The 7704-nt window shown below is 34.6% G+C and overlaps 1 long non-coding RNA gene across 1 annotated transcript; it reads right to left on the bottom strand.

The window, feature by feature from the left end:
- Positions 1-1012: 1012 nt before the first annotated feature.
- On the bottom strand, positions 1013-7392 carry LOC115831748. Its single transcript, XR_004027241.1, has 3 exons — positions 7326-7392; positions 2746-2857; positions 1013-1359 (listed from the first exon to the last, which is right to left on the bottom strand). It is a non-coding gene; the product is annotated as an uncharacterized LOC115831748 (long non-coding RNA).
- Positions 7393-7704: the final 312 nt, after the last annotated feature.

The raw sequence follows: 7704 nt of genomic DNA, 5'->3' as shown, positions 1-7704 counted from the left end.
ACTAACTTCTTCATGTGGAAACATTCCTTTCATTTTCACCTGCATAAATATTTCACAAACAGCAAAGGAGTTGGAGAAGGGATTCTTCTTTGCTGAAGCACTCTGTGTTCAAATTTCTAAAACATAAAGACTCGAAGGTTTTTCTTTTTTATATAACTATTTCAAAAGTTCACAATTTAAACCCATATAACTATTTTCTCCAGTGACTATTGATTAGAGCTAATATTATTTGAAATTTTGCATTTTAGCTTTTTCTACATAAGCTCTTAGATTACCTTATGATATCCTGGTTTGGGTTTTACATTATTCCAAGTCAGTCTGCCCTGAGTTAAAGCTGGTTACTTTTCTAACATCAGTGAATTGACAGATCCTCCCTAGAAGGTCACAGGCTTCTATAGGACCCAGATGGTACAATTGCTAGCGTTTCTACATGTAGTCATAGAGTCTGCTTAAATAAAAATGAAAATTAGATTCTCTCTAGCACCAAAACTAAAATATTCAGTTATTTTCCATAACATTGCTTTTTATTCCACTTTTTTTTTCTTCTGAGATAGTAGTTAGAATAAAATATCCTGCAGTAAGCAGCATTTACACCCTGTAAACCATACCCAGGCCTGCCCTTCTTTTGGGTTCATCAAATATGACGTATAATCTAAGTTTTGTTCACATGATATTTTCTGATTTTAAAAAGTAGTATAAACTTAATTAGTACACTTTATATCTGCCTAAATGCATAATATTGAAATACTGCTTTTTATACTCTACTTTTTTGATGTGTTCTGGGGTTAAAAATTATAGTACAAAATTTAACTATTGTCTGAAAAAGGGAAAACTTTTTAAGAAGTTGTACAATAAATCAAGATTAACTGAACTGTGAATTGAAATAAGTCCCTTTAAACTAGAATAATAGCAAAATCTACAACATAGAAAATAAAATCTGTCTAGAAAAGAAAGATAATCAGTATTTACCTTATTGTGACTTTTCTTATTCTGTGTTGTAGTACTTGCTTACAACTCCATGTTGGGTTGATCTCCTTCTAGGAGCTCCTTCTCAGTGCCTGAAAGCCTTCTCACAGTTCTCTGAGGCTGCAGTTTCTAAATGCTAATTCTCTTCTGAGACAACGAATGCCAAACTGTGGTATGAAGTTAGTTGCTTTGGTGTCAAAACCTTTTAATCACTTGAATTTCACATTTAGTAACTTACCTGTTTCCAAAAGCTCTACCTCCAGTCTCTGAGTGCACTGGTGTGGAGCCAGTCTTCAGTTTCTTACTGGAAGTGCCCATTCTGTCACTGTTTCACCTCCAGCGTGATTCTGGGGTCCCTTGTAACCACTTAGCACTTAGGACTTAGCACTTGCCCTTGAATAGTAACATTTATATTTGAGTAATTATTTACTGATATTCTTTCAAACATCTCTGGAATTTTGAATTTTATTCTTTAGAAGGATCACGCCTTCTTTCTTTAATTTTCTCAAGATATAAACAATTCCAAAATGATACAACAATCTCTAGGTAATCATAGTTTATTAATTTCTTGACACCGTCACGTACATTTCTCAGAATTCTATAGTGATCCTTTTATCTGTCTTGCATTTTCTCTTTTTGAGATTTCCCCTATTTAGCAAGAACTTAGTTTGGTTGCCAAGGCTATCATAATCATATTCATCTTATTAATTCTTCTTCACTTGTTAGTGTTTCCATAAAAATCTTGATGAGCATATGCATGTATCCACAGTCACGCACCCACAGATGTGAAAGCTGCAATTAATGAGTTTTTTCCTATCTCCTCAAGAAAATGATCAACCATATTTTATTAAATATAACCTTATGGGCCTTCTATTTGGACATCTTTAGTGGTTATAAGTATCAGCTATTTGCCAACCCTCTTTACCCCAATGCTTAATCCTAACACTGGTTCATCCCTGGTTCTGACCTCTTTTGGTCAGATGAGGGTGCTGATTTCCAGGAAACTGAGGGGTCTTTTAGGTTAACGTATACACTTAGCATTACCTCCTTTGTAAGCTATTTGAAAACAACGTGCACATTGTTTTGTATCATTTATTCTGTACAAGGCACGGCAGTAGGCACTGTATATAATGACTTATCTGGATCATGAATATTTCCTCAAAACCCTCATGACTAAATCCTGTTTTATTAGCTCTGACTTTCCCCTGTCCATCTGGGAAAGACGAACAATGGAAGAAACAAACAATCTCTAGCGCTCTGCCTTGCGTTCATTTTTTCATCAGGACATGCTTTGATGCAGAGAGGTAATCATTCTCTCAGTTACCTGCACTGTCACAAAGGAAAAGCATTCTTCAAACCACTCTTATCACTGATGCAGAAAGAAATCACTGGATTTCCACCCATGTTAAGACACTACACAGATACTATGCAGTTACTTTACTCCTGACGGGAGCACAATTCTGCCCTTCCACATGAAACAAAAATGTATTTAGCAACTTATTAATGGATTTACTAATTTACTGCAGAATGAGATTTGAGTGCCCTGAAGTAACAACCTGAACTAAAGAGGCAAGGTCACAATCTGTATTAAACTTTCTTGAAAGTGACAGCCAATAATTTTTTAAATAAATGAATGAATGAACAAATAAAAAGAACTAGAAAATAAATATATCAGATGAGGGTGAGTGAGTTACAGAGAATTTAAACAAAGTTATGTGATAGGGTTGTGACTTCTGATTGGGTGGGAAGGGAAACCTTTCTGAGGGAGTGATATTTTACCTGGAATCTGAAGAATGAGAATCAGCTGGACTTCAAGTTTCTGTGACAGATCAATCTAAGCACAGGGTAGAGCTGCTGCAAAGGTTCTGAGGTGAAGCGAGCTTATTATCTCCTAGGAATAAAAAGAAAGCCAGTGTGTCCAAAGCCTAATGGTGGAGACAGGAAAATATGCAGTATAAGTTTGGAGCATGTGAGGAGTCATATGGTGCTCCCCCATAAACGATATATATAAATGTGGAGGTACACAAACACCCAGTCCATCACATTTGCCCTTGTGATGATCTACATCTATCGTTTCTGTATGGTGGGAAGATATAATGGTGTGCCACTTAACATTTCTTCTCCACTCTGTATTTGAAGATAGTACACTGGTAACTTGAAATAGCCATCATTAGATAATTATAACATGGACATTGGAAAATGCTATAAACCAGCCTCCCTCCCTTCAAACCCCTGGAAAACTGGTGAGTTAACATTTTCTAGCAAACGATACCACTGAGTCTGGGGAGGTTTTGTTTGTTTTTAGGATTAAAAAATACTCTTTATTTATATGCTGATACTTATAGAATAAGACTTTTCACATCACTGGAATAATTTTATTTCTTAACAGTGTATTTATGTTAAGATACAACATAAGTTAATTCTCTGAGGGTAAGATCTTTGACAGGAAAAATCCATGGAAATGAGGATTATTGCAAAAGCAGTAAAGCAGAGTTTTTAAAAAGGGACGAGGGAATAGGATCCAGAACCCAAGAGAAAAAAATGGCCTGAGATAGATGTGTCATCTGTAATGACATCAGAAAATACCAATGCCAGTAGTTGTGTGTGCTGATGTGGGAGATGATGAGGACATTGCTTCTTTTCCTGCCAGAAGGAGAAGGAGAAGGCATCCTGCCAAGCCTATGTCTGAGAAAGAAGTCTCATTTCACCCAGTTGCAACTACCACATCTGCCTCTAACTGAATGAACACAGCCAACAACTTGCTAACCATTTTCTCTTATTTCACTGGGTCTTCAAAGATAAAACTATAAAAATTAAAAACTTTATTTCCAATTGTTTAAGAAAGACGTATAAGTCTTAGAAATGAAAATACTAACCAACCTTATTTTCCTGTACTACTTGCTTATACAAATTAACCTCTGGAATTATATACAAATCACAAGTCTCATAAATCCTCGAAACGTCCATAAGAAATAAACCCATGGTAAATTTCTAGAGTTTATATAAATCTCAAAATGCCTTCATTAGCTTGTGAGTGGAATGTTTAGCTCTCAGTGCAGTTGACACTAAGATGTTCCATTAGTGTGTAGAGCACTTGATAAAATATTCTATTTCTAGTACCTAAATATAAAAATTAGAACCTGTTATCTCTAAAATAGAGCAATCTTCAGCCACTGTGTGGTCACTGAGAGGATACGTAATTTCTGAGATAATAAACCTCCAAATTCATTAGAGTTTAAGCCTCATAACTATAACCAATTGTCAGTTGAGAATAACTCAATTGAGCTGAATATCTAGGGTAGCCAAAAAGCTTTTATATTTCATTAAATTGCTTCCTCTTGCTGATGATTGAGACCTAACTTGTGTGTTGTGGTTTTATGATTGTGATATAAATTGCCACCAGGAAATATTCTGATGTTTCCAGATTGCACAGAAGATAATCAATATAGTCGGAACTGATTTTAAACTACTGGACTAGGGTAAGTCTTTTCACATTACTAGAAAAATTTCATTTCTTGCTGGTTTCATACTGTGAAGAAAAACATGTCAGTTCTCTGAGGAGAAAGTTTTTTTTAAGTGATCCTGTATCACAGATATTGTGACACAAGCCTCTAAGGGAGCAACTCATAAGTTAAATAAGGTATTTCCAGTAGATAGGTTATGTTATTTGACTGAGTCTCTTCCAGGTTAGCTGAAGAGGGAGAGATTACTATAGAGATTTATATGGAGCAAAAATGGAGGCAGAATCTCACAGAAATTAAGTACAAAATGGGTAATCAGTTTGAGTCTCATGCAAAAATAGTGCTCTGGGTTTTTTGTTAAGAGTATTTTTTTGTTAAGAACAGGAAATTATAAGCTCTCTTTCTTATGCACTAGCTTTAACCTGGGTCACATTTTCTTCGTATGTCCGTGGAGTTCTCCACTCACTACCTACAGTCTTCTTCACCCTTCCATATATCTCTTAAATGTTTCATAGCTTGCTTTATTCATTAGTTACAGAGATTCTTTTATATGCCAGACACTGTGCTTGGTAAAAGTAAAAAGATGGATATGGATTTTGCCCTCAGAAAGTATACCTTCTAGTAGAGGAGATGGACAGTAAACCAGGAACTCAAAGCAAGTAAGGTAAGTAGATTGTGAAAAGTACTAGGAGAGAATAAAAAAAGCCTTGGGATTAAGAGGGATCTGGGTGAGGAAAGGCAGGAGATGAGTGGTGGGTATGGACAGTACGTTGGATATAGTAATTCAAAAAAAGTTGGTCATTTACAGAGTTAGAGAATGACTGATGAAGCCAAGGGTTTGAAGTGAGAAGAGTTTTGGTTGAATAATTGTAGCAATGGCTTAGTCGTAACCTCCAGCTAACAGATAGCCCATACTGGCAAAGCATATTGACCATTCATTCATTTTCCCTTTCATGTTTGGCAATGTGCTAGCTGACCCAGCCAGGGAGGCTCTACCCATTCCACTTAATTCCTTTTTAATTCTGCAATTTGCAGCTCCATAACAGACAAGCTTTTATGAAAGTGGAGACTTGTGTCTGTTTTGTTCACTGTGTATCTCTAATACCTAAAGCAGTGCTGAGCACACAGTAGGAACTCAAGAAACATTTATGGAATGAAGTAATTAATAAGCGGGCTGTAGAAAAATAAGCGGATTAGAGGATGGATGAGGATTTTATTGATCTAGGATTTTATCAATAATGCATTAGAATGTAACTCAAGAGCTTTTCACCTGAGCAAAATTTGCTGGAACTCTTAAAAATGGAAGTACTACTAAGCTATATCTTGCATATCTTGGGTATGCAGTTTAGATTTGCATTTTCTTGAAGAAAAATAATTGTTGCTTATATTTATTTAGGTACACATATATGAAGCCATTGGGAGTCAAAAAAATACTATTAACATATAACCCATATTGATACCTCCCAAACACAAAATACAATGCCTATACTTCACTGATACTTTGTAAGTAGCTGTTCAGTAATTGAATTAATGTGCATATACATTTTTATTTTCTCTATTTTAACGTTGTCTTGGGAAAAGTTATAATATGTGTATCTTTTCTACTAAAAATATATAGAAACATGAGATTACTTAATATTAAATATACAAAATGTCTTTACCCATAGAATTAGCCATATTATTCAGTTTTAGAATATTTTTCCCTTAAACCATAACTTTTTAATGTAGCCTTCAAAACTTTTTGCAAAGTCATGTGTTCTATGAAATGAAAAATTAATTATTTTCACAAATGTCACCCACAGAAAAGCAGTCACAGAGCAGATGAACATTAATTAGGTTTTTGATATATTTCTTGCAACATATTTTTTATTCATTAATCAGTTAAAAATAGCTTTTTAATGCTACTCAAACCTTCACACAGTCAAATTGTGGTGGGGATTTATTTGTTTAGATGAATCAGAAACAGACATCTATTATGAATATATTTAAAAAATGATTTCCAACTCCAACAAATCATATTTTCATTTGACAAGTTGGTATAGGTTTTCTCTACAGAATTTGAATTTTTTCAGGTTGTAAGTTATAATAATATGAGGCAACTTGCTTCTCATTCTCTGGAGACATTGATGCTAATTGGACTAATGATATCCAGCATCTAATCACAAATAAGTTTGGGACTAAATGTGTATCATTGCAGCCACTGAGGGGGAGAGAGGCGATAGGAGCAAACAACAGCTCCTGTCTGAACAAAACCTTACTTTCTGGATTGTTCAACTGTAAGCACTTTGATACACACTGTAGATCCAAAAAGGGCACAATTGCATATTAACAGCTTAACCAGCATCAATCTCTGCCTAAAATGTCAGACTTTCAGCAGATTGTTTTAATAATAATTGAGATGATTTATATTCAATCATTCACTTTACAAACCTCTGTTTGGTGTTCACTCAAGGTCAGACCCTGTTCTAAGGGCTAACTGGTTTATTTAGCAAAACAAAACAAAAAGTTGTGTTACATAGAACAGAACGTTATGCAGTCATCATGTTTTAATATAAATTACAATAAACATGAATTTTGAATGTTATTATGTTAAATGTTATTGAACCTCAGACGAGAAAATATATTGAGTCTAATAACATGCTTACATCATTTGACTAAAGGTATGCTGAGGAACAAATTGCAGAGCGAGTGAGGACCAGTACTCTGGAGATAACCTCAGTTTTCCAGGACAGTCAAAATTTTATATAATTTTATCATTTAAAGTGAAAGCTTTTTCTTATTTTATTATAAATCTATGTTTCAAAAATAAAATTATGAAAAGATTTACATTTGAAAATTGTTCCTCTTCTATATTAGTGGGACTGGTAAACAGCAAAAATTGTCAGTCTAATATCCCACCTGGCATTTTCCTTATCCAGAGGCAACCAGTCTTCCCTGCTTGTCGAATATCTTTCCAGGAATACTTCTGTGAACACATAAGCATGTATCAGTATGTAGGGTAATTCTTTTTTATTCTGAAATTTTGTGTTTTCTTTCTTATTGTAGCCTAAAGGAAACAGAAGGCTCTTGCAGAGATATTGATTAGCAGAAAGACACTAGGTTTTAGTGTAACCAGCAGGTTAGAAACGTGTGTATTCACTGTTCTGTGATTCAATTTCAGATATACATAATCTACATAATAATAATTCCACTGACTTATATTAGGTCGACAGATAATTATTTCTTCCCTCTTCTTGTCTACAAATTGTTGAACTTACTCTAAACAAAACAAGTTTAC

Source organism: Nomascus leucogenys, chromosome 2, assembly GCF_006542625.1.
Source record: "Nomascus leucogenys isolate Asia chromosome 2, Asia_NLE_v1, whole genome shotgun sequence".
Lineage (NCBI taxonomy): Eukaryota > Metazoa > Chordata > Mammalia > Primates > Hylobatidae > Nomascus > Nomascus leucogenys.
Note: the sequence above shows the minus strand (reverse complement) of the source record. Positions and strands in the feature narration are given on the sequence as shown.